Source organism: Acipenser ruthenus, chromosome 40, assembly GCF_902713425.1.
Source record: "Acipenser ruthenus chromosome 40, fAciRut3.2 maternal haplotype, whole genome shotgun sequence".
Lineage (NCBI taxonomy): Eukaryota > Metazoa > Chordata > Actinopteri > Acipenseriformes > Acipenseridae > Acipenser > Acipenser ruthenus.
This window is the reverse complement of record NC_081228.1, coordinates 9,630,997-9,658,076: the sequence shown is the minus strand read 5'-3', so window position 1 is coordinate 9,658,076 and position 27,080 is coordinate 9,630,997. Positions and strand designations below refer to the sequence as shown.

Sequence of the window (27,080 nt, the reverse complement as noted above, 5' to 3'; positions counted from 1 at the left end):
GGTTGACGTCTGGAGGTGTCTGCATCCCACCACTCGACAGTACACGTGGTCGCATTGCATCTCTCACCATATAGTCAGAGCTAGATTAGACAGGATATATATATATACCCAGATGCCATCTTAATACATTTTATAAAGGCAACAATAACACCAAATAGTTTATCTGATCATCACTGCTTAATAATCACAGCAATTAAAAATAAAGAAATATAGTGCACCATATTGGCATCTAAATGTTAAATTATTACAAGATGTTCGTTTCACAAAACAATTTCAAGATTTTTGGCAAAAATGGAAAGAACAGAAAAGTCAATTCAAAAATCTAAGGCAGTGGTGGGATATAGGGAAGACACAAATGAAGTTATTGTGACAGCAGTACACCGCAGACATAAACAAGTCATTAAATGCAGTCACGAGAGAGCTGGAGAGAGAAATCCTCCAGCTTGAAACTGAGCAGAGCACAGCAGCACAGGAGACCCTGGGGGAGCGCAGAGAAGATTTAAGCAGCCTGCTGGAGGAGAAAGTGCGGGGGGCACAAGTGAGATCCAGGTTCATAGAGTTGAGAGACATGGATGCCCCTACAAGTTTCTTTTTCGGGTTGGAGAAGAAGACAGCCAACAGTAAACGGCTGCACTGTGCCCGGTTGCTGTGCGGCAAGGAGCTGACAGGCCAGAAGGAGGTCAGCGAGGCGGCAGTGCGTTTTTATGAGGAGCTGTATGCCAGTGAGCCATGTGATCAGGCGGATAGCAACACGTTATTGGAGGGGCTGCCCAGCCTGAGCCAGGAAGAGCAGCATAGTTTGGATATGAAACTGCTGTCATGAAGCTGGCAAAAGAAAAAGCTCCAGGGATAGATGGACTGCCAGCTGAGTTCTACCAGCACTTTTGGAAAGACCTGGGACCGGACTTGTTTCTGGTGCTACAGGAATGCCTGCAGGCAGGGCAGTTGTAATTAGTCTGTTGCCAAAAAATGGGGATTTGTGTTTAATCAAAAACTGGAGACCAGTAGCGCTTTTATGCTGTGATTTAAAATGTTTTTCAAAGTGTTTGGCAATGAGATTGAAAAATTGCACGGACAAGACAATTCATCCAGATCAGACTTATTGTATACCTGGGAGAGCAATTTTTGATAACATATTTTTAATAAGGGATTTTTTATCATTAGCCAAAAATGGTGATTTTAATGTGGGTCTGGTTTCGTTAGACCAGGAAAAAAACTTTGACCGCATCGACCATTGCTACCTTTTTAAGTCTGGAAGCCTTCGGGTTTGGCCCTGGTTTTATTAAATGTATTAAGCTCTTATATAACAATGTTTTTAGTGTTTTAAAAATAAACAGTGGGTTGAGAAGATCCTTTCCAGTGTGCAGGGGGATTAGGCAGGGCTGCTCCCTGTCGGGGATGCTGTATGCCATCTCCATTGAGCCCTTGCTGGCTCGGCTGGGGAGCAGGCTGGTGGGCTGGACAGTGCCCAACTCGGCCCCTGTGGCCACAGTGAGAGTGTCAGCCTACGCTGATGATATCACTGTTTTTATCAGCAGTAATAGAGATGTTCAGGAATTGCAGCAGAGCCTTAATATTTTTCAGAGAGCGTCATCAGCAAGGATAAATTGGGCCAAAAGTGATGCATTTTTGTCAGGGAGCTGGCAGGAGTGCGGCCCTCCTTTATTGCCCCAGGTGTTGAGGTGGGGTAGGACGCGGATGAAGGTGCTGGGAGTGTACCTCGGTACAGATAATTATATGTAACAAAATTGGGAGGGCATGATAAAGAAGGTGAAGGCTCGATTAGATCAGTGGCGAGGGCTCCTGACTCAGCTGTCTTACAGAGGGAGGGTTCTGGTGATTAATAATCTGGCTGCATCAATGTTATGGCACAGGTTGGTGTGTCTAGATCCGCCGAGAAACCTAGTAGACAGCATTTAGAAGCTTTTTGTGGAGTTTTCTTGGGGAGGCAAGCACTGGCTAAGGTCGGCTGTTTTGTACCTGCCTCGTGATGAGGGCAGGCAGGGGTTGGTTAGCATCGCCGGTAGTGTGGCAGCGTTTAGAATGCAGGCTTTGCAGAGACTCCTGTACACTGGGGAGGGAGCCCACAGGAAGAGGTTAGCCTGCCTCTTTCTCAACAAAGTGGAGGGGTTGGGATTTGGCATTCATTTGTTTTTGATTAACCACCTCGCTTTGGACAGATCTTCTCTACCCCCTTTTTATCACAGTGTTTTAAAGGTGTGGGGAACACTAATAGTGCAGAGGGAGGAGAATATGACAGCTCAAAATCTCTTAGAAGAACCACTGTTTTTTAATTCTCTCATTTCAACTCAGTGCCTTCAGTCTTTAGCACTGCAGGGCAGTTTTGTAAAAGCAGGTCTTACTAGGTTAGGACAGCTTTTGGTGCCTGGACTATCTTGCTGGCTGAGTGCAGCTGAATTGAAAGGCATGCTGGGCTGGCGATGTGAGAGGCAGGCAGCGAAGGTGCTGAGGGAGGTGAGGGGCTGTCTGTCTCCAAGGCTCAGGGATGCTCTGGAAGATGAGGCAGCGCAGAGAGGAGAGGGACAAGACACTAAGTTCCCGGAGCTGCTGGTGTCTCCTTTAGAGGGAGAAGAGGAAGAAGGGGAGGAGGAAGAAAAAGGAAGGATTGTGAAAATGCACAAAATGAAACATCTAAACTTTAAAAATCTAGAAAGTAAAGATGTGTATAAATTATGCATAAAAACAGCCCACTGCAGAGAGTTAAAGGGGGTGGTAGATTCCAGATGGAGAGGCCATCTGTCACTAGGAGAAGAGGGGAATCCAGAATGGAGGGTGCTGTATAAGCTTCCTCTGGATAAGAGAGTAGGAGATCTACAGTGGAGACTAATACATGGTATACTGGCCACAGGTAGGCTCCTTCATAAAACAGATCCCAGTATTAACTCAGAATGTGCTTTTTGTACAGAGGAAGAAACTGTGTTTCATGCATACAGTGAGTGTAAGAGGCTAGACTCTCTGTTTCAACTCCTTAGCAGAATGTTAGAGATGCTGGGAGTTGAATACACAAAGATTCTGTTTATTTTTGGAGTCCCCTACAAGAGGAGGTATAGTAATGTATGTGCAATAGTTAACTTTCTTCTAGGGCAGGCAAAACTAGCCATTCTGAAGTCTCGGAAGAATAAGCTGGCAGGCTTAGGGCTGACTCAGGTGGACAGGCTGTTCAGAGTGATGGTGGTGAGCAGGCTTAAGGTGGATTTCACCTATTTTAAATTGGTTCATGACTTAGAAGGTTTCCAGATGAAGTGGTGTGTGAGAGAGGCAATCTGTTTGCTGAGTGAGGAGGGGAGCCTTAATGTTTTTATTTAATTTTTTTTAGTCTTGTTTTTAGGAATTTAAAGCACTATATTTTGTAGAGGTTTTAATACTGATGTGTTGGAGTTTCCCTATAGTCAGTACTGTTTTTTTTTGTTTTTTTTTGATAGATTCTTTGTTTTATAAATCTTAATAAAGGATTGTAAAAGTCAAAAAGTCTCTCTCTCTTTCTTTTAGAAAACATCTACTATTTATTTAGTTTTTTAATTTTGATTAGAAAATGTTTGGAGTTGCAGTTGAAAAAGTTTTTAAAAATACAACTAAAGTGTTCACTACTAACTTACCCATTTCTGTTGTGACACTGCATCCTCCAGATTGTCCTGCTCTCCACAAAACAGGCACAGACTGCTCAAATCATCTGTGGAATAATCATATATGGGTGCATATTTGAGAACATGTGCACAAATAGATACATCTCAGGTACTCTCACCTGTCCTCTATAACACTATGTAACACAATTTTTGTTCCTGGGTAGTAAGTGTTATTTCCTAATTGCTTATGCCTCAAAAGTATAGAAAATGGCTATTATTCCCCACAAACTTTGCTTTTGTGACCAGGACAGTGATATTTTGAAATTTACCTATTTCCAATGAGAAAACAGGCGAATTTGTGTCTTTTCGTTCACATAAAGTCAGAAAAAACACAACATATGAATCCAAATTAACATGTATTTATACTAAAGTAATACAAAAATGACTACAAAAGATTTAGAAGTGAGTAGTTTTTCGAGATTTACGATTATACTGTAAATCGCTTTCACGAATCAGCCCCCAAATGTAGTCTCCCATCATGTTCTTGTTATACTGTCCTTGGTAGCTGCGTTCAAAGTCCAGTATATCCTGGTGGAAGCGCTCGCCTTGCTCCTCCGAGTACGCTCCCATGTTCTCCTTGAATTTATCAAGATGAGCATCAAGGATATGGACTTTGAGGGACATCCTACAGCCCATTGTGCCGTAGTTCTTCACCAGAGTCTCAACCAGCTCCACATAGTTTTCGGCCTTGTGATTGCCCAGGAAGCCCCGAACCACTGCGACAAAGCTGTTCCAAGCCGCTTTCTCCTTACTAGTGAGCTTCTTGGGGAATTCATTGCACTCCAGGATCTTCTTTATCTGAGGTCCAACGAAGACACCGGCTTTGACCTTTGCCTCAGACAGCTTAGGGAAGAAGTCTTGAAGGTACTTGAAGGCTGCCGACTCCTTATCTAGAGCTCTGACAAATTGTTTCATAAGGCCCAATTTGATGTGCAGTGGTGGCATCAGCACCTTCCGGGGGTCCACCAGTGGCTCCCACTTGACGTTGTTCCTCCCCACAGAGAACTCGGTCTGCTGTGGCCAGTCCCGCCTGTGGTAGTGCGCCTTGGTGTCCCTGCTGTCCCAAAGGCAAAGATAGCAGGGAAACTTGGTAAAACCGCCTTGGAGACCCATCAGGAATGCCACCATTTTGAAGTCTCCTATGACCTTGATGCCATCTCAGAAAAATGCAGATATGTATCCACTTAGGCAGCTGGAACTAAACTGAACTGGTGGGCTTAAGGCCCCTGTATTTATACTACTATTTATATTACTGGAAAGTTCTAGAAAGTTCTAGAAGTTACTCCAAGTTTACTCAGCACTGAATCTATCTGGAATGTTCTAGAAAATAGGTAAATTTCAAAATATCACTGTCCTGGTCACAAAAGCAAAGTTTGTGGGGAATAATAGCCATTTTCTATACTTTTGAGGCATAAGCAATTAGGAAATAACACTTACTACCCAGGAACCTGTAACCCGGCCGGCACTCACGGTCGTTCGTTGCCCCTTTGAAAGCAGACCCAGGACACAGAAATTGTTTTTTTAAAGAGCGATTGCGCTATTTTTAATAAACAGAACACAAACAAAAATAAACAGCTAGCTCCGTTTGGAGCGCTAACTACACAGGTAAATCCCTGACTCACTCGCAGGACGGCTAAGCCGTTTACCTGTCACACAAAACACACCGGTTTCACACAGCACTTAATTATATATGACTGCTCGGAGACAGAGCACACTATCTGCCTCCTTCTACTCAGCAGCCCTGTACAGACAAGCTGCACGTCTTAAATACCCTGCACCTGACATTAATTTACAATATAATCAGGTGCGGGTTATAATTAAACAATAAACAATTAGCAAAATAATAAAACAATTAACCAAAATGTGCATATGCACATATTTTCTGCAGGGAGGATATTAACCCCCTCCCTGCTGTGTTACAAACCAAAAAAAAAAAAAAGTTGTTACACGGTGTAATTCATCCTCTCCCTCCCATCTTATAAATGTGTAAATCCATCATAAGTCCATTTGACTTTCTTTAAACATTCGAGACTGTATCAACTATTCATTCTTCAGTAAACATTCATTCCTGAAAACAGCAACTTCTTCGTGGCCTCCAGACATTGCAGTCTCACGTGTGAGATAGAAATAGTTAGAAACCCCCCAGCAGACTGTTTCACTCCTGTAGATGAAGTAGCGTGTTGTTCATGGATGTATTTACCGGTCATTTAAAATGTTTAGCTGCACATGATTTTTTTTATTTTTTATTATGAAACATCACTATACCATGGACAATACAAGATTAACATGGCAACGGTGACGCTCACCCAAAAAAGTACCATTAAGTGATCAAATTTAATGCAAACTTACTGAATAAACCTGGCTAGATTTAACATGCTCACTGAACTATTACTGTATTGTCAATTGTGAGAATTTGAGCTAAACCTAACTTATTAAAGGCAGCTTCATGAACCAGGCCCCAAATGAATCTGTGCAGTAAAAAGAGCTTAGAATATTACGAATGCATCATCAGTGCCATCAGTATTAACTTTCTCATACTCTATTACTATTACCCCATATACCTGATTCCTTTAGAAGGCTGATTGCCATTTCCTTTTGGATAATGTCAATGGACTCCCTTCGGGGGGGGGGGGGGGGGGGGGGGGGGGAATTGATCTGTCTGCCTTGGATATATATATATTATAATCATAAACTGGTTCAAGTTATGTGGATAGTTTATTTTATGTTACTTCAGGAAACCCTTTACAATGTCACCCAGTGTGGCTGTATTTAAATAATCATTGAAAAACTGATATAGTAGCTGTACTGTATGCAGACCTTACAAACAAAAACACCCCACGATGTGCCGTCTGACTGTATTGAGTGGGAGACGGTTTCACAGCTCCATCTTGACACTTGGCACCCTTTTGTTCTCATGAAGGCCCTGAGGACAAGATTAGTATTTGTTAATATTTATTAGTCTGTATGTAAGAAATAGGGAAGGTCTTCTGGATAAAAAAGTCACACATCTTTCTTGGTAAACACAGTTCCTGGACACACAATAAGGTTTGCTGTTGCTTTTCTATCTTATGCTATTATTAAAATGTCATACTGTAGGAAGTGCTTACCAACACTTCAATGTTCAGTTTCAAAATTATGAACTTTATACCTACCATACCCTACACACAAACCCACCACTTCTACCCTAACATGCCATACCTACCACCCCAAACACACCCTGCAATAAGATGTGACAGTTTGTATTATTATTCTATGCCTTACCATACTTACCCTGCAACACCACACCATGTCATACTATACACCTGTACAATTTCAGTAGTACTATTTGAATATTAAGACTATGAAAGTGCTCTTACATGCAGACACTGTATACTTTTGTGATGCTCCAAATGGAACACTGACAAAACATACATTTTTATTATTCTATTTGTGAACTGAGCTGTATTATTATTATTAGACATTGCTAAAGGGTCTCAAAATAGCAATGTCATTAATGGCAAAATCCTTTACTTGCTGGGATCAAGCTGAACTGGATGGACACAACAAATTAATAACAGCACGTAAGGTATGCAATATAAACTACTTTTGTAAAATAACATATCCGTTGATTGATTTTAATAATTCTCAAGGTGCTGTATTTTGAACTGAGGCTTGACGTACCTTTCTCAGTGTTTGAATTGAGCCCCGCCATATTTTGCTCTGACAAAAGAGTCAATGAGGAAAGCTTTTTCATCCCCTTTGAGATTAAATCTGTTCACCAGTGCTGTTATATATGCATCTATGACCTTGAAAAGGATAAACATGTACACATACATGAAGGTGTATTTTTTGTCCTTTTAAAATTTCTGCTTTACTCTGAACGTAGAGAAAACCAAAAATACCCACAACTTAAATACCAAGTATTTATAATAATGTTGACTAGACAGCAGACAGTTCTTTTTTTAACCTTATTTTATTCATAGCCTTTTATGTCTCAACACACAAGGTGCCAGGCAAAATCAATAAAAGAAAGCAAGTTAATACAATACATTCTACTTACTTCAATGCATAAAGTACATCTGAAACCATTCATTCTGTTTGTTTCAGACAGAGTCAGAATGCAGCATACCTCACTCTCGAGCTCCCTATCAGGGGCAAGGCGCTCTATGTCCCAATAAAATCATTTATATGGGCCAATTTTCAACAGCAACACATGGCTACTTCTCCCAGACCAAGCTGATTCAACATCTTACAAAAGTTTGCACATTTTGAGACGCATTAAAAAGTACATTTGCAGAGTACTACAATTTTGTATTTGTTCTATTATGATTCGTTTGTTTACATATTATATGTGAATGGTTTGTGTTGTCAAAAAAAGTTACCAGAGTAATTTTATTAAAAATATTCATGAATTCGCTTTGTTCTCTATTGTATTCTTTTAATAATAGATATATTCGTTTAAGAGCAGACATTTGGTGAGTGCTTGGTCTTATTTTGCTATATTAAACATACTTCCTACATTTTATATGCACAGTTATATGGCAAGAAAAACTTTACGCAACTCACATTTCTCAAGAACAATTGGACTGTCTGCAGCTGGGGCCGGAGATCCTGGACTGTCTACAGCTGGGGCCGGAGATCCTGGACTGTCTACAGCTGGGGCCGGAGATCCTGGACTGTCTACAGCTGGGGCCGGAGATCCTGGACTGTCTACAGCTGGGGCCGGAGATCCTGGACTGTCTACAGCTGGGGCCGGAGATCCTGGACTGACTACAGCTGGGGCCGGAGATCCTCGACTGACTACAGCTGGGGCCGGAGATCCTGGACTGTCTACAGCTGGGGCCGGAGATCCTGGACTGTCTACAGCTGGGGCCGGAGATCCTGGACTGTCTACAGCTGGGGCCGGAGATCCTGGACTGTCTACAGCTGGGGCCGGAGATCCTGGACTGTCTACAGCTGGGGCCGGAGATCCTGGACTGTCTACAGCTGGGGCCGGAGATCCTGGACTGTCTACAGCTGGGGCCGAAGATCCTGGACTGACTACAGCTGGGGCCGGAGATCCTGGACTGTCTACAGCTGGGGCCGGAGATCCTGGACTGACTACAGCTGGGGCCGGAGATCCTGGACTGACTACAGCTGGGGCCGGAGATCCTGGACTGACTACAGCTGGGGCCGGAGATCCTGGACTGACTACAGCTGGGGCCGGAGATCCTGGACTGACTACAGCTGGGGCCGGAGATCCTGGACTGACTACAGCTGGGGCCGGAGATCCTGGACTGACTACAGCTGGGGCCGGAGATCCTGGACTGTCTAGAGCTGAGGCCGGAGATCCTGGACTGACTACAGCTGGAGCCGGAGATCCTGGATTGACTACAGCTGGGGCCGGAGATCCTGGACTGACTACAGCTGGGGCCGGAGATCCTGGACTGTCTACAGCTGGGGCCGGAGATCCTGGACTGACTACAGCTGGGGCCGGAGATCCTGGACTGACTACAGCTGGGGCCGGAGATCCTGGACTGTCTACAGCTGGGGCCGGAGATCCTGGACTGTCTACAGCTGGGGCCGGAGATCCTGGACTGTCTACAGCTGGGGCCGGAGATCCTGGACTGACTACAGCTGGGGCCGGAGATCCTGGACTGACTACAGCTGGGGCCGGAGATCCTGGACTGACTACAGCTGGGGTCGGGGATCCTGGACTGTCTACAGCTGGGGCCGGAGATCCTGGACTGTCTACAGCTGGGGCCGGAGATCCTGGACTGTCTACAGCTGGGGCCGGAGATCCTGGACTGTCTACAGCTGGGGCCGGAGATCCTGGACTGTCTACAGCTGGGGCCGGAGATCCTGGACTATCTACAGCTGGGGCCAGGGATCCTGTACTGACTACAGCTGGGGCCGGAGATCCTGGACTGTCTACAGCTGGGGCCGGAGATCCTGGACTGTCTACAGCTGGGGCCGGAGATCCTGGACTGTCTACAGCTGGGGCCGGAGATCCTGGACTGACTACAGCTGGGGCCGGAGATCCTGGACTGACTACAGCTGGGGCCGGAGATCCTGGACTGACTACAGCTGGGGCCGGAGATCCTGGACTGTCTACAGCTGGGGCCGAAGATCCTGGACTGACTACAGCTGGGGCCGGAGATCCTGGACTGTCTACAGCTGGGGCCGGAGATCCTGGACTGACTACAGCTGGGGCCGGAGATCCTGGACTGACTACAGCTGGGGCCGGAGATCCTGGACTGACTACAGCTGGGGCCGGAGATCCTGGACTGACTACAGCTGGGGCCGGAGATCCTGGACTGTCTACAGCTGGGGCCGGAGATCCTCGACTGACTACAGCTGGGGCCGGAGATCCTGGACTGACTACAGCTGGGGCCGGAGATCCTGGACTGACTACAGCTGGGGCCGGAGATCCTGGACTGACTACAGCTGGGGCCGGAGATCCTGGACTGTCTACAGCTGGGGCCGGAGATCCTGGACTGACTACAGCTGGGGCCGGAGATCCTGGACTGACTACAGCTGGGGCCGGAGATCCTGGACTGTCTACAGCTGGGGCCGGAGATCCTGGACTGACTACAGCTGGAGCCGGAGATCCTGGATTGACTACAGCTGGGGCCGGAGATCCTGGACTGACTACAGCTGGGGCCGGAGATCCTGGACTGTCTACAACTGGGGCCGGAGATCCTGGACTGTCTACAGCTGGGGCCGGAGATCCTGGACTGACTACAGCTGGGGCCGGAGATCCTCGACTGACTACAGCTGGGGCCGGAGATCCTGGAGCAGCCCTAGAATGTAGTTTGTGTGGTACACAAGGAATCTCTTCTGTATAAGGCACCAAGTCATCCAAGCTAATTCTTGGAAAGACCCCCCCCCCCCTTTCTCATCAGTCAAATCTCCACTTTTGCCCTATACAGCTGTAATGGTGAAAGGGCCCAGAAGGTCCCAATCCATTTTTCCCCCTTTCCTCTGCTGGCTCCTGCGGTTCTTCCTTAGTACCTTCTCATCTAGTGTGAATGTGTGTCTCGCTGCCCCTGCTGCTGCTTTTCGGGCCTTTGTTTTGTTTACTACTCTTTGTGTATTTGCCCTCAGTCTCATAAATTTTGTCCTGTAATTTTATAGCCGGAAACACAACCTCTTCCCCAGGTACGTCCTCAATGGTTCTGTTCACCTAGTGAAAAAGGTATACTTTAAGTGTAACTAGAGTGCACAGAGGTAACAGTTTGTCTTGGTTAAGAATATATGACTTTACTTTTTTCTTCTCCGGTAATTTTATTCTTTGTCATTGTTACATTTCAATCTGTAGCACCATGTGGTTGGTATAATAGTGTTTCTCTAGAATGGAGAAACTTTTTTTTTTAAATTTAGTCGTCACCAATTATTTAAATTTCTCCCAATTTAGTGGTGTCCATTTTTATTCCCCTTTAGGCTCAGCTCAGCTCACCGCTACCACCCCAGCGCTGGCTCGGCAGGGTGAAGACGAACACATGCTGTCCTCCGAATTGTGTGCCGTCAGCCAACCGCTTCTTTTCACACTGCAGGCTCACCATGCAGCCACCTCAGAGCTACAGCGTCAGAGGGCAACGCAGCTCTCGGGCAGCTTACAGGCAAGCCCGCAGGTGCCTGGCCAGACCTACAGGGGTCGCTGGTGCGCGGTGAGCCGAGGACACCCTGGCCAACCTAGCCCTCCCTCCCCTCGGGCGGCGCCCCCTGGAAGCTCCTGTCCTCCGTCGGCAAAGGAATAACCTGGACCTCAGCAGTGACACAGCCTGGACTCTAACTCACGATCTCCAGACTATAGAGCGCATCCTGCGCTGCACACGGAGCGCCTTTACTGAATGCGCCACTTGGGAGCCCCCTGAAATTTCTGGAGAAACTTAATCTGTATTTTGAAGCGTTATTTTTAAACGTTGCTTACACATATTAGAACTGTTGCATAAAAGTCAATTGAAACAGCTTTTAATACATTGCTTCAAAATCCCATTTATAGAGATATATGTATATATAAGGCACTACTTCATTTGACCTAAATAAGAGGTGAAAGACCACTGAGTTACATTGAATACAGTGTTACTAGTAGTCTGGGGGGAAAACAAATACATGTATTTATTTATTTTTATCTCTCTTCTCCAAAGAGATGGAATACAAATTGAACAAGTATAAAAATGTACGGAATAACTATATCGATATGAATGTTTTAATGTTTATATATGGCTATCATTAATAAATTATTTTAAGTTGCTGATGACAATGCTACAGCGAACAGCAAATACTGCTACTAATTTCATGCAATTATTTGAATTTTTAAATGATGATTTAATTGAAGCCATATCATGTTGAATAATAACAATCAAATATATAGTGCTAAACTGTAGGAGGAGATGTGTTTACAAAGAAGTGGTTGCCATTTGGGGTCCTGCTCAATTTACCAATAAGGTTCATTACTAGAAGTTCACATGGTTCCTTCACCTACAGGAAATGTAAGAAATTAGCATGAGGATAATGTGGCTGTAAGACAAAAATTGGTCAAAGAAAATATATAATGTCAAACACAACTGAAGACATACAACAATGGGAGTGAATCTTTCTAATTTTATAGTGGTCCTCTTCCCCTGACATTCAGGGCACTGTGCAACCTGCGGATAAATTGAAAGCATAGGAAAAATTGCATTATTTACTGAAAAACAGTTTATCTTCTGTCTTTGTAGTGTGAGTTACTGTATACTTTCAGATGACAGCCATGAGCTTTTATAAACAGTGATTTACCATGTGAAAGCACTATTCAGTGTTTATAGTTTGAAGGACTTTTTTTCCAGATAAGAAATAAGTGATATATCATTTTTGGGGCTCTCAGTCTAGTCTTTTTAGTAATGTGCAAATATGTTACTTGGAGTTACTCTGAAAATAGCATTGCTGCTCTGAGTTTATACTTTTGTTACACGACAAATGAACTAGGGACAATCTCAACAGTGTTGTACTACAGAGATCAAAAAGAATGTTCAATGCATCAAGTTCAAGTTAATCAAGACCATTTTGAAAGCCTGATTAATGTAGTTCTGTAGTATTTTAAAAGATATATGAAAAACTTAAATTGAAATGTTTGGAGTACATAAACTCCATTGAAAAGCTATCTTGTTTGTATTCATACAACTGTAATATTGCCCTTGATGCCAAAATAACATGAACTTTAATTAATAGTAAAAGCTATATATTTTAATACTGCTCTAAACACATATGATTACTCATATAATATGTCTCTTTCATATTATGATACCAAACTGTGAACTATTGGGAGGTAGTAAATGGGTTTTTAAACAGGATACCTACTCCGTCGGCTCTGGCTGTGTTGGAGCCCGACCAGAAGGAGTCGCCCAGCGTCCAACTGTCCTTCAGGTCCCTATAATCAGGGCTCGACGAAATACCACACTCCTGCAGAAAGATTGTGGGTTCGAGTCACATCTGGGGTGAAATTGTGTTAAAAATGAACATATTTATCGTATGTTTTCTTGGCATGTGATATTTTGTAGATCTTGTTATCTGCTATGTCTGCTCATGCTAGTCACAACGTGCTCAAGTGGTGTGGCAGCAGCCACGAAGCAAGTTCGTTTTTTCAGTTGAAATAAAGATCTACTTTGTTTTTGTGTATGGGTATTTTGAAAAGATCAGTTGAATAGCTACGTATTTTGAAATAAAGATGTATTCATTATTATGAACGTTGGCAGAAAGGATATTATATTTATATTTCCCACGTGTGCTTGCCTTGTACAAATCTGATAGAATTTCAACAAAGTTGTTTGACTTCGGTTCATTATTTAGCCTATACTGCCATCTACAGAATTACTGCAGGTGTCGTTTGCTTCTTTTGACAATAATATGGATGTTTTCTCACGGAAAACTGTGAGAGCATGTAGTCGTGGCCGAGTGGTTAATGAACAAAAAGAGTTGTCAGAGCCCACGCCTCCAGGCTGACTGCGATCTGAACGGAGCGCCTTAGACATCCTGAATTACACAGACGACTTTGCACCACACTGCAGTACACTGCTGAACCTCTGATGTCTGACGCTGCAGTAAATCACCTGGTGTGTGCGTGAACTTATTCTTTTTCTGTTTCTGTTAAGGAGGGCGACCTGTTTCGTCGTATTCTATATGGGATCACAAGGACACTCCTCTTACAGAAAGAAAATATACGGCAGAGTGATCGCTTCACAGTTAGAAACAAATCAGAACAGTCTGTTAGCAAATTAACTTCATCAAAAAAACCACAAAGACATTACATACATGTTACAGATATATTTCATAGACAGAACAGTTGTAATATAATGGAGTACATTTCTAAACAATCCGCTAGTAACAGACATAATCTCAAAGCACTATAATTTATTCAAGCTCTTATGAAAGATAAGTATCCTTGCGCATTATATCACAGAAAACATGATAATCCTAGCTCTTCATTTAATCCCTCAGGCTGTACCGTATGGAGATTGAAGATCCATTTAGATTCACATTGTAATAGTTTTTAATCGAGATTACCGCCTCTGCAATCTTGAAATATTTTTTGTATGCCACAGAATTTAATATCTGAAACTGAATGTTTGGCATCTACAAAATGTGTAGCTAGTAGTAGATTAATACATTTTCTCCTAATTGAACTTTTATGCTTGCTCATTAATGCGCAATCGTAACTGTCTAGTAGTTGTACCAACATATTGCAAATGGCAAGGACAAGAAATCAAATAAATGACATGAGTTGAAGCACAGGTCATCACTTGTAAGATTCGGTACTCTTTTTTCATCGTATGGCTTGTAAAATTCTTAGTTTTAAATGCATTATCACGGGCGGCACAATTACGACATGGAAAAAATCCAGTAGATTTGTCCAGTACACCGAGATCTCTCGAACATCTAAACGAGTCAGCCCTTAATAAAGACCGTCCGTGTTCATGTCGGCGTATATGACATTGTCTATACACAATAGCTGTTATGTAAGCCTATTGGTATCAAATCGATCGCAATTAATGTGTTCCATGTTTCCTGTCAGTTTGATAGTTTTAATCAATCATTGAAAAAGCAGCAGTGCCTTGCAACCGTACTTCTTCTTTTGTACCTCTTGATAAAACACCCACTCAGAATGTGTCTGCTTCCTCCAGCCCCCTAAGGAACACTGGAAAGGTCATCAATAACAGCGAGCATTTGGCCAAAAACAACACTTGCTGTCCCCTTCACGCTCAAAAACAAACACTTTCACTCCTCCTCATGGATAGCGAGTCCAAACACTTTAGAAATGCATTTTGCTAGCTTTATATAAAAGTTTATTAGAAAAATCCATTACATAATCACATCACCAAAACATACATTTTACAAAAATAAATCTGTCATTGAATTAATTTTCCATTTTTTCATTGCATTGTTTTTACCCAAGTTCTTAATATCCATCCAGATATTATCTTTCACTCGACCAAAAACAATTTTACAAAAATCAATTTCTGTTGCTTGATTTTTTGTTTTATTATACAGATTCATGTTTCTCAACAACCACAAAGCTTCTTTGGCACTGTTGATGATCAGCCATGCCTTCTTCCAATGATCTGTTTTTAAACCCCCTCTTGGCCCATACATAATCACATTCCATGTCAATTCATTTGTTTTGATACATTTTTTCAGAGGCACTTTTACCCTCCCCCAACATCCTTTAGCAAACTTACAGTTACAAAAGACATGTTCCACCGATTCAGTTTCCTTACAATCAACTCTTACACATGTATCTGTCATTGCCATTTGTCTTTTGTACATAAACTGCCGACAAGGTAAGCGTGCATGTACAGATAGCCAAGCTATATCCTTCTGAGTATTAGATAAGCCAGGATATCCTACATTTCTCCACACAACTGTTGACACGTCTGCACACTGAAAATTAACTTTGATTAATTTATTATTTGCCAGTTTCTTTTTCTGCAAATCTTTAAGTTTCCACTTTGCTTTTGGCCAATCCATCAGATCATATTCTAAAATAAACCTTGAAGCCTTCTTGTATACAAAAGGCATCATCCAACTGTAGGGCACTGTCAAATTTATATGAATTAAACCCATCCTTCTTAAAAATTGTCCAAAAAAAACCTGGCAAAGAAACTACATTTCTTATTCATCTGAAGAATTGTGTTAATTAGAAAACAGACAAAATTTGCATACAAATAAAAAATGACATTAGGAAAACCTTTCCCTCCATTTTTCTTCTCCAACATTACAGTTTCCCTTTTCACCTTTTCCATTCTCCCTCCCCAAAAGAAAATAAACAGCTCCCTATTAATCGATTTGCAAGACGCTCTATCCGGAGGAAAAACCTTTGCTACATACAAGAGCATTGACATAAACACCACTTTAATAATTCAAATGTTACCTTCCATTGACAGCTTTCTGGAATTCCAGAAAGTGATTTTCTTTCTCACTTTACCCATCACCTCCACCCAATTCCTTACCCCACTCACATTTTTATCAAAAATCATGCCTAAAACTTTAATGTAATCATTCTTCAATTTTAACATTTTCTTAAATTCATCTCTCTCCTCCCACTCCCCCATACAAAAAGCCTCACTTTTCTCCATATTGATTTTTGAACCAGAAGCTTTCCCATACAAAACCATAATTTTCAAAGCTTCATGTATGCTAAGGCTTTAACCTCCTGATGATCAGAGCCAGGAATTACCACCCCCTCAATCTGTGTATTCTTTCTAATTCGTAAAAGTGCAGGTTCTAAACAATAAATATATAACAGGGGTGATTAAGGACACCCTTGTCTCACCCCTGACTTCACCTCAAAACCACCAGACATAAATCAATTAACAATAACTTCACTACTGATGCCTCTGTACAGCATCTTCACCCATCTAATAAATCTGTGATCCAAACCCATGTACTCCAAAACTTTAAACATAAAACAATGATCAACCCGATCATAGGCCTTTTCTTGGTCAAGATTAAACATAAAGGTGACTCTCTCTCCTTTGAATAGATAAATGCATCTCTAATCAATACTAAATTCTCAGCAATAGCTCTTCCTGGAACACCACATACTTGGTCAGGATCAATTAAACATTATTATCTTGGACAATATCTTATAGTCACAATTGAGGAGACTAATAGGCCTCCAGTTTTTCAGCTCCTCTTTTTCCCCTTTATTTTTAAATATGAGAGTTATCAGCCCTTCCCTCATAGAATCGCTTATTAGTCCACTACTCAAACATTCAATGAAAACTTCTAATAGATCTTCTTTAATCAATTCCCAAAATGTGCAATAAAATTCTATGGCAACCCATCTGATCCAGGAGTCTTACCTGTTTTAAAAGAAAAACATGCTTCTTTAATCTCATCCAAATTTATATTCCTCAACAAATCATTATTCTCTTCTAATGTTACCTTGGTTTCCAGACTTTTAAGAAACAAATCTTGTATTACAGGATCTGTTTCTCTCGCTTCATAAAGAGATTTATAAAACTCCTCAGCAATTTTTTAACATTTCATCTGTTCCTTTCAGAACTCCCCCATTCTCAGTTTTCAAGCCCTGTAGACAACTCTTCTTCTTAAACATTACTTTAAAGAAAAAAACTACTACAAGTCTCGTTTTCTTCCATGTATTTGACTCTAGCCCTAAACATAACCTTTTTTTCCATTTATAAAAACATCTTATACAGTTTCTCCTTAATATCTCTTATCTCCTCCTGGAAATCAAACCCCTGACTCTGCAACCCAAACAAAATTTGTAATCTTTTTTGTAATTTAGCATATTTATTTTTCCTTTCCTCTGCCCTCCTCCTTCCTAGTGATATAAAATAGCCTTTTGTCCAACTCTTTCCCACCATTCACACACCGAATCAAAACACACTTTCAACTCTTTCCACTCTGTATACCTTTTTTTAAAAGCCTTAACCAAATCCTGATTCTGTAACAATGCACAATTAAATTTCCAAGAACCTCTTCCATATTCAAATTTGTTAACCAGTTCAACAGATACCACCAAACTCTTGTGGTCTGAAAAAAAAATTCAAATTTTTCACATTTCAAAACTGTGATACGAAACAAAAATCTATTCTAGAAAAGGAGGACTGTGCTTTATTGAACCATGTAAAACCAGGGTCTAATGGGCAAAAGCATTTTGCTGCATCCTTCAAGTGAGCATCTTTCACTATTATTTTTAACAATTTTCCTGATTCATCTAAATTCCACTTCCTTTTATCAGCAGGTAACAATCCACAATTAAAATCTCCCGCCACTATTAAAGTTTTGTTGCTCACTAAAAGCAATCTTAAGTGTTCAAAAATATGTTCCCTCTCTGCGCACGTTTGAGCCCCATAAATATTCACTAAACGAATTTCTGTTTCATGATACTTTATATCAACTGCTAACAAACGCCCTGGAATTATATCAGAAACAGATTTAACTTCAATATGAGGGTTTTTACACAGAATCCCCAACCCTGCAGCCTTTTCTACATTTGATCCCGCCCACACAGATATCCCAACATTCCATTCCTTTTTTAAATTTGCATAATCATTTGAAAAGGAAATACTGCACTCTTGTAAAAATATAATATCTGCACTAATAGATTTCAGGTAACCAAAAACACTCTTTCTCTTATCAGCCCCTTTAATACCTCTAACATTTACAGAACATAAATTCAATATCATCATTGTACAAACAAGAATGACAGAAAAAAACACAAACTTAATCATTTTTTGTCCCTTTTTTCCCCTTTCTTTTTCTCTCCCACGTTATGCCACTGATCGTCTCCTCTTGTGTTCTCAATATTGTCCTTGTCTTTGATTGTATTGTTATCAGCTCCTTTATCTTTGTCTTTGTTTGTGGCAGCCATCTTGTCTTTGCCTTTGTTTGTGGCAGCCATCTTGTCTTTGTCTTTGCCCGTGGCAGCCATCTTTTCGTTATTATCTGACTCGCCCTCTGCTGCAACTGCTGGTTTAAAAAAAACAGACACAGCAGAGAAAGTCTGCACATCTCCCTCCTCCAGAAATGTAGAGCCCTGGAAATCAGTTCTTTCAATTTCCAGCCCCCGAGTTGGAGTGTCTGGACTACTAATCACAGTCAGGCACTTTTCTTGCTTCCCAATATGTGCAAGTAAATGCTCTCTTTCCTGATCGTGCACAACATCAGGGGCAATATTACCCCCCCCCCCCGACTTTATTTTTTGTTTTAGCCACAGCCTGTTCTTCAGGCTTCCGTTTACCGGTCTGCTGTATTATCTCCATCTCATTATCAGCGTTATCCTCCTCTGCAGAGACATCAGGCTCATTTTCTGAAAAATCGGAGCTATACAGGTCCTCTTTAAGACTCCCGTCTTCATCCTGCTGTTCCTCTGTTCTCTCTTTGCTGGCTTCCTCCTCCCTTTCAACATCCTGCTTTTGTATTACTCTCTGTCCTTTAACTATATTGGTATACAAATCTGGGCAAGTTTTGAAAACATGGCCCTCTTCCCCACACAGATTGCATTGTTTCTCCTCATGGCAGAGAGCAGTTACATGCGGCCCTCCACAGTTCTTGCATTTAGTTACAGAACAACTCACAGCCAGGTGTCCCAGTTGTCCACAGTTACGACACAGTTTCGGCATCCCATTGTATACAACAAACCCATGAGCTGCCCCCAAAGTCACATTACTGGGAAGGTGATGCACCCCACCAATCCCCTCTGAATCCTTAAACAGTTGAATGAGCCACTGACGTGCTCCATTCCACACGCTATCCCTGTCCACAACTTTGCGGCTAGATGAAGTAACTTTGCAATATCTCTTAAGCCATGTTTCCACGTCATATTCATGAACAGACCCATTATAAAACTGTATAGTCACAACTTTAATCTCCCGGTCAGACAGAGGTTCAACCAAAAAATGTTTCAGAGGAAGTTCATTCTTTTTCATTCTATATCGTTGTAAAAACTTTTCAATTTTTTCAGAATTTACAAAACTTACATCAAAGCTTGCCTCAGTTCCAGGTCTCTTGATCAAACAGTTCAGGTCTTTTGGTGAAGTCTCCAACATTTTCTGGATAATTGTTCTACTGACGTCGATTCTAGTTAGGTAATTCTCTTTAATTTTGCCGCACAATGTAAAACGAATTACATTGTGCCTCCGCACACCTGGTTGCATTGGCATCCCCACAGCTCCCTCCAAGTCCCGGCAGAAGACTTCCTCCGAAGCAGGAATGCTTTACACTCTCTCTAGAGATTTTATCAATTCTGTTGGAAAAAAAAAACTACAGCAATTATCTCTGAAAGTATTGTTTTATGTGCAAGTGGCCGACCGTCTCCCTCCAACTCTGAGTGGCACCGGTAGCTGTGCCGGTGACAAATAAACAGGAGCACTTTCATATAATGCAATTGCTGTACTCCAGTGAGGTGTTACAATAACATTACAAACCCATTCCAGACTGCGGGCGGTTAAAAGCTTAATTGGGTTCAAGTTTCTCGTATGATTTAAAAGTACGAGCCAGTTGCCTCATTTGCATTGCCTGCCTTCCTCCTTTGCAGTGTAAAGTATATCAAATGTGTTCTTAAAATCTGATGAAGTTTCCCATTTGAATCGTAAGTATTTGGTTTCCATTGTAGCTATTTACACACACTCCTCTGTTGGGCTCCCGGGGTGTTATCTAACAAAACGACGTATGTTGTGTTGCCATAATGGATTACATAGACTTTCCGGGCCCGTGTTGCTTTCTTCTTAGGCCCTGTCCACACTACATAACCGATCTCGAGAACCGTACTCGAAACCGCTCTAATTAATCCAGCTCAAAGCGTCCACACTGAAGTACCGTTTCATGTTTAGTCAGGCTTATTGCGTCCACACACCATTAGAATAGTTCAGTTACAATTCCCAGCAGCGCAACGAACCGTGGAAATGAATACGATAGTATCCCACCATGCACTGTATTTTATTTTAAAATAATGTGTTATGCCCCATATTAACAGAGGTCCATATTGCATAAATGAAATATAACAAGCATTGTGGAAAAAGTAAATCCAAACACACACACACAAGTAGGGCTTGAAGTTTTCAGGTTTTATTTTTAATCAGGTGAAGTCCCTTTAAACAAATTGAGCTGATTCTGTTTTATAATTAAACAGAATCAGTTAATTATAACTGAAAAAGCAGTTAAAGAAAAAGCAGTTAATTACAAAACAGTCTTTGTTTTTACCTTCATATCTCGCCTGAGCCTAATTCTGGTCTCCTTAATTTTATTTCAAACAGAGCTGACAAATTACGTAATTTGTTCATCCCCGATCCTTTTAACTCGCATTTCATTTTTGCAGTCACCTAATTTAATGTTGTGTTCTTGTTATTTTCCCCACTAGTTTAACAGAGATGTCCTGACAGATTTTTTGAAGCATAAAAATTAATACCTAGTGCGGAGTGATAGCAAGTCCTTCAGGCGCCTGCTCTGAGTATTTTGCCAAACATACCACAAAGCATTTTGGGATATTGGAGGATACACAAAAAAATGTAGTTTGGTATTACAGCGTCCACACTTCTGATAAACCACACTACCTGATTATTATTATTATTTATTTCTTAGCAGACACCCTTATCCAGGGCGACTTACAATTGTTACAAGATATCACATTATACATTATTTTACATACAATTACCCATTTATACAGTTGGGTTTTTACTGGAGCAATCTAGGTAAAGTACCTTGCTCAAGGGTACAACAGCAGTGTCCTCCACTGGGGATTGAACTCACAACCCTCCGGTCAAGAGTCCAGAGCCCTAACCACTACTCCACACTGCTGCCCTGACGCGATCTAATTAGAACCGGACTCGAGACTACCTCCTGAGGTGGTCCCGAGTCCGGTTCTCGAGTACGGTATTAAATGCTGCGTAGTGTGGACGCAAACCGTATTTAGCACTTTTAAGCCATTAACCCGTTTGCTTTGGCAGTCTAGCAGTTTGGTCTCTTTGGTGCAATCGGTTAGTGCGTTCGGCTGTTAACTGAAAGGTTGGTGGTTCAAGCCCACCCAGAGATGATGCTTTTTTGCATTTCTTAATCACATTAGAAAATGGCACTGTAATACGTTGTTATTTAATCCAATTACACTGACGAAAAAAGTTTGCTGTTTTTTAGTTCAAAATAATACAAAACAAACATAGTCTTGCTGTTTGTCGAAACCCGGGACCTTTAGATATTCAGTCTAACGCTCTCCCAACTGAGCTATTTCGGCTTGACAGGACGCGTTCTACGAGATAGCATTCTTTTTGTCAATCGCCTTTTTGTCAAGCCAGTAAACCTGTTTATAATGAATAACGTTCAACAGCTCGGAAACACCATAATAGAATCCGGTGCCTTTACAAATGCGTTTTGAAACTGTTAAGTTTTCTCCCAAATGCGGTTCCTAACAAATGGTTTTGCTTATTTTTTTTATTATTATTATTTTTTCCACAGTAAGACCAAAAGGCAAACATCCAGATTTCCATTACACGAGAGTAGATGTTAAAACTTCATGCTGATTTGAACTCGGCTCTCGCCAAGATAAGCACCAACTAAGACGGCTTTACAGTAAACTAATGTGATCCATCTGCGTCTCCATCCATTTACGTTTCCTTCCATATGATGATGTAGATATCCTTCTGTCTGGTGTTAATGGCTGAAGTGTAATGCTGGCTCCAGGGATCATCTTATTTTGCCTCCCTGGCGCATCAGCACACACAACGGCTGCGATGCTGGCTCCAGGGATCAACCACAGTGCGGCCTCCCCAGCGCATCAGCATGACAACCGTCTGGATTGAGCTAAGTAGGGTACATCTCTGGGGTCTTCAAGTGGGCACCTTCCATCCTCAGTGTTTCGTCGACTAGCCCACGACACCTCAAGAGGGCTCGACGGTGATTCTGGCATCCCAGCATCACCCCCCTCCGTCCCCCACTCAACTCAGCCCAGCTTACTTACCTGTACATCAGCGTTTCTTTCTTTCTATTGTGCTTGAGATCCCCAGCCAGAATCTTTCCGTCTCAACCACAGCCAGTTGCTGCTCCTCTCTGCTGCTTCAGATAAGTTCTTCACTGTGCGACACAACTTTGCCACTGAATCCGACGTCTCTGAGAAACCGGGTTGTAGAGTGTGCCACAAATCCTCGACAACCCACTTCCACCGGGTAAACCCGGACTCTCCATCCTCGCTGTTCCGCTTCAGTGGCTAGTTGAGCATACCGCAGTTTCTTCCTCTCATACGCCTCATCTACAGCATCCTCCCATGGCACTGTTAACTCTACCAGGTGAACAAGGCGTGCTGATCCAGACCACAAGACAATATCTGGTCTAAGGTTAGTGGTGGCAATCTCAGGTGGAAAAATAAGCCGTTGACCAACATCTGCCAGCATTTTCCAGTCTCTAGCAGCTTCCAGTTGTCCTGGGCGAGGATTGGTTTTAACACCTTTTCTTGGTGGTTGCTCTCCTGGGCGGAGGAATGTTGTCTTTTGTGTGTAATGTTTTGATGGAACAGGTGGCAACTTATTGGTCATGTTACGCTTGTCTTCCAATGCTAAGGCCAAACATCGCAGCACCTGGTCATGGCGCCAAGTAAACCGTCCTTGGCTAAGAGCCACCTTACATCCTGTCAAAATGTGCCTTAACCCTTTGCGGTCCTATGTCGGACCTGGTCCGACATTGCAATTATTCCTATCAGTTCCAATGTCGGACCCTGACCGACATCATCAAAAAGACGCAGAAAACGGGTTTCTAGTCGTTTTTTCTCCGGAAAAAGCCGAGAAAACCATTCAATGGCCGAGTGGGAGCAACAGGAGCCGAGACAAGCCGAAAAAAAAGAAAGGGCGTATCTCATTAATAGTCATACTTGCCCCTGGCATCAGATAACGGCGGCCATAAGGAAACAAGCTGGCTGTGACTGCATCAGTGCTCAGAGAATATCACGGACATTTGCAGAGTTTTTTTGAAATGTTATAGTAATAAAATAATGACTTGGATCGCATTATTGAGGCGTTTGGTGATAAAACGAGTGATCAGGAGATGATTGATCGGTATGTACAACTATTATTATTATTATTACTATTATTTATTTATTAGCATATGTGAAAGCTATAGCGAACGAAAGGGTGGGGCAGGGCTGGAGATGACTAGTGAGTGATTTGTTAATATGCAGGGCCTTTTAAACCTGTTTGACTGTGGAAAAAATACTTTTAAACAGCACGTCTAAAATTAACTGCGTGTGTGAAAATAAATTGGACCTGACGCGCCTGATGCGCACTTAATAAATGGACTGCAAAGGGTTAATGTTGCAGGTGATGAACACAAAGGACATGAGGGATCCTCTCCTACCCAGAGGTTTAGGTTCTGTGGTGATGGGAGAACATCATATGTTGACCTGATGAGGAAACTGATCCTGCTCTGTTCCATTGACCATAGGTCTTGCCAGCCAATCTTGTGTTGTTCCACACTCTCTCATCTCATCCATTCTCCCTGCTTGGCTTGGGAAATGGCCTTTATACACCTCATCCTCTCCTCCTGCTTTTGCACCTCGTTGACTACCAGCTTCCTCCTTTGAGCGGGGCTGCCTTGTGCCATGTAGGAGGAGCTGACCTGAGACCAAGACCCCCTCGCCCATGCTGAACTTGCCCCATGATATCACTAATTCGAAGGGCAGCCTTTGCATCTTCCACAGCTTTCTTTGCCGCCCACTTTCTTCCAGTTTTCAACACAGGTGCTGCCTCCATTACGCATTTGTCGCGTGACTCTACTAATGTCATTTCCAGTCTGACCTTGGCGCACTTAAACTCCTCAGTTAGAGTGGAGACTGGTAGCTGCAATATTCCTTTACCATAAAGTCCCACTCTGCTGAGGCAGCGTGGAACTCCCAACCATTTCCTGATGTATGAACTGATTAAAGCTTCCAGCTTCTCTACTGTTGTCAAAGACACCTCGTACACAGTCAGTGGCCACAGCAACCTCGGCAGTAGACCAAACTGAAAGCACCAGAGTTTTAGTTTGCCTGGTAAAGCAAACTAAAACTTTAGTTTGCCTGGATAAGGGCGTCAGCTAAGAAATAAATAATAATAATAATAATAATAATAATAATAATAAAGCGCTGCTGTCTATGCTCTTCAACCCTTCCACTGCTTGTTGTCTAACTTCTCCCACACAAACTGTGTCCTTTAGATCCCCGTCGTACATCTCCCAAGACTCTTCACTGGCTTCTCAGACACTGTTGGTATTGCCTCACCATTAATGAAGAATGTTTTATCTACTACTTTGCCTTTAATTATAGAGATGCTCCTTGATTTAGAGGGCTTGAATTGCATTCATGCCCATTCAATGTTATTGGTAATTTGCCCAATAACCGATTAGTGCAGGCTACTGTTGTAGTCATGGTTGTCATGTCATCCATGTATGCTCGAATTGGTGGTAGTCGCATTCCAGAAGCCAAGCGCTCTCCTCCTACTACCCATTTTGATGCCCTAATGATTACTTCCATTGCCATGGTAAAAGCCAGTGGAGAAATGGTGCATCCTGCCATTATTCCAACCTCTAGGCATTGCCATGTAGTGCTGAATTCTGAAGTTGAAATAGGCAAACACTGCTAGCGCTTGAACTGTCTCAACAAACGTTTAGCTCTAAAAGGTGTACATTGAAAGTCTATTAACATCTTCAACACAATCATCTGTGTTCCAATAGCGGTTAATCCACAGGGTGATCAATAAAGTGACTGCTGGCTTTGTTCACATATTAACAAGACGTTTTCAGGATTCACACATATTCTGAACAAGCACACTAGAATATGGTAGTGAAAGGACAAGAAAATAACAGGTTTATTGGCTCAGGTCTTGTATCGTCACCCTGATTACTGTCCGTAAGAAAGTGGCATTAATAAAAAACGTAATTATGCAAGGTTACCAATGTGCAAATACACAGCATATTTAAACTTCACAATCTTAAATCTTAACCACATGAATTTAAAATACTTACTGACAGGTACGGCCCTTTCCCAATGTAACACTCTGCTTTGTTTGAACACCACGGATGGCTTGGATATTATGTATTAACCACGATACTATTGTTCCCACTTTCTTTAGTACTACCAAATCTGCTTTCCATGTCAGCCCTAGTGGCCTAATGGATAAGGCACTGGCCGGCTGGCCCAAAGGCCTTCTCTACCCGACGGCAAGGCCAAACAAAGCAAAACAAAACAAAACAGGAAACTCTTCCCAAAACGCAAGTGCCGTTCGGTCCTGGCAAAGGGGCGCTTTGCTGCTGCCGCCTTGAAAGCGAGGGCTCCTTGCCCCACTAAACAGCTCTGTTTCTGCTTTACCGCTGCACTCATTCTCCTCCTCCCACGATCGCAAGGCCTTCTGGGTACACTGGCCTGCTGCGTGAGCAGAGCAGGCTGTCCATCAGTTAGGCAGGCAGGCCTGACCTATTTGGAAGAAGAAAAAAAAAGAACAAAAAGAGCAGAAAAAATACAACCCAGAAAAAGGGAGAGGGACAGGCTGGCTCTCTCTCTCCTGTCTGTCTCTCTCTCTCTCTCCTGTCTCTCTCTTTCTCTCTCTCTCTCTCCTGTCCCTCTCGTCTCTCTCGCTCTCGACCTTTCTTGTGCACCGTTCCCGGAGGTACTGCAATACCGGGTCGATGCGTGGAGTGGACGGAGCAAGCCCCGGTTCCATCTCCCGCTTCCAAAAATCAATTTAATATAAAAATTATTGCACTCTAGTCATTGCAAAGTAAACATTAATTAAATATATAAGATTATTTGTGAATAAATGTGATCAACAGATAAAGTAACAGATACTCTCCCTTCAAGTTGGAGCTTTTTGGCATACTTCCACAAAGCCTTTTTTTGTTTCTTGTCTAAGACTGGTGGGTACTGTCCTGTTGAGACGAAGGTCCTCGCGTCGTGCAACGATGTTTGTTTCTGCTCCATCTGAGAAAACACAGACTAAATCAGAATAATTCCCTCTTTGTTATTTCATATACATTGTCACTCTTACCCTGATATAGTTTATACAGTTATTTGTTGTTACTATAGAAGGTAATACCTTGTAAAGTGGTCTTGACTGATACTTCTACATTGGTAATGAATAGGTCCCTATCTAGCAATACATAAATACAAAATCCTAGTAAATCCTATAGGTCACAATAGAGGAAAAACACACAGTCCCTTAGCTACTGAACTAAATGGCTATTGGAAGTTAATACATGCTTAATACATGCTGTGATGTTATTTATGTCACAGAAGTATTAGATGCCCATTATTCCATTCTAATTATAGTCACACCTGCACACAAACACACTGTAGTATTTTGCATACTGTAATGTTGTGTGAAAACGAAGACAGACAGAGACAGGGATTGCACTTCTCCAATTCAACTGTTTATTTCTTCCCGGGTCCGAACAGCAAACAAGCCCCCCAAGCTAGCGCAGACTGCTGGGTCCTTTATTAATTAAGATTACTAAACAGAAAAC

At 42.2% G+C, this 27,080-nt stretch overlaps 1 long non-coding RNA gene, 1 other non-coding gene and 1 pseudogene across 2 annotated transcripts; all 3 read right to left on the bottom strand.

Annotated features, from left to right (window-relative positions):
- Positions 1-2,304: 2,304 nt before the first annotated feature.
- Positions 2,305-6,551, bottom strand: LOC131708094 (uncharacterized). Its single transcript, XR_009311257.1, has 3 exons — positions 6,462-6,551; positions 3,618-3,691; positions 2,305-2,578 (listed from the first exon to the last, which is right to left on the bottom strand). It is a non-coding gene; the product is annotated as an uncharacterized LOC131708094 (long non-coding RNA).
- Positions 6,552-14,735: 8,184 nt separating this feature from the next.
- LOC131708178 (small nucleolar RNA U3) lies at positions 14,736-14,942 on the bottom strand. The gene has a single exon (XR_009311286.1). It is a non-coding gene; the product is annotated as a small nucleolar RNA U3 (small nucleolar RNA).
- Positions 14,943-26,205: 11,263 nt separating this feature from the next.
- LOC131708156 (U2 spliceosomal RNA) lies at positions 26,206-26,367 on the bottom strand (annotated as a pseudogene).
- Between the last annotated feature and the right edge of the window lie 713 nt (positions 26,368-27,080).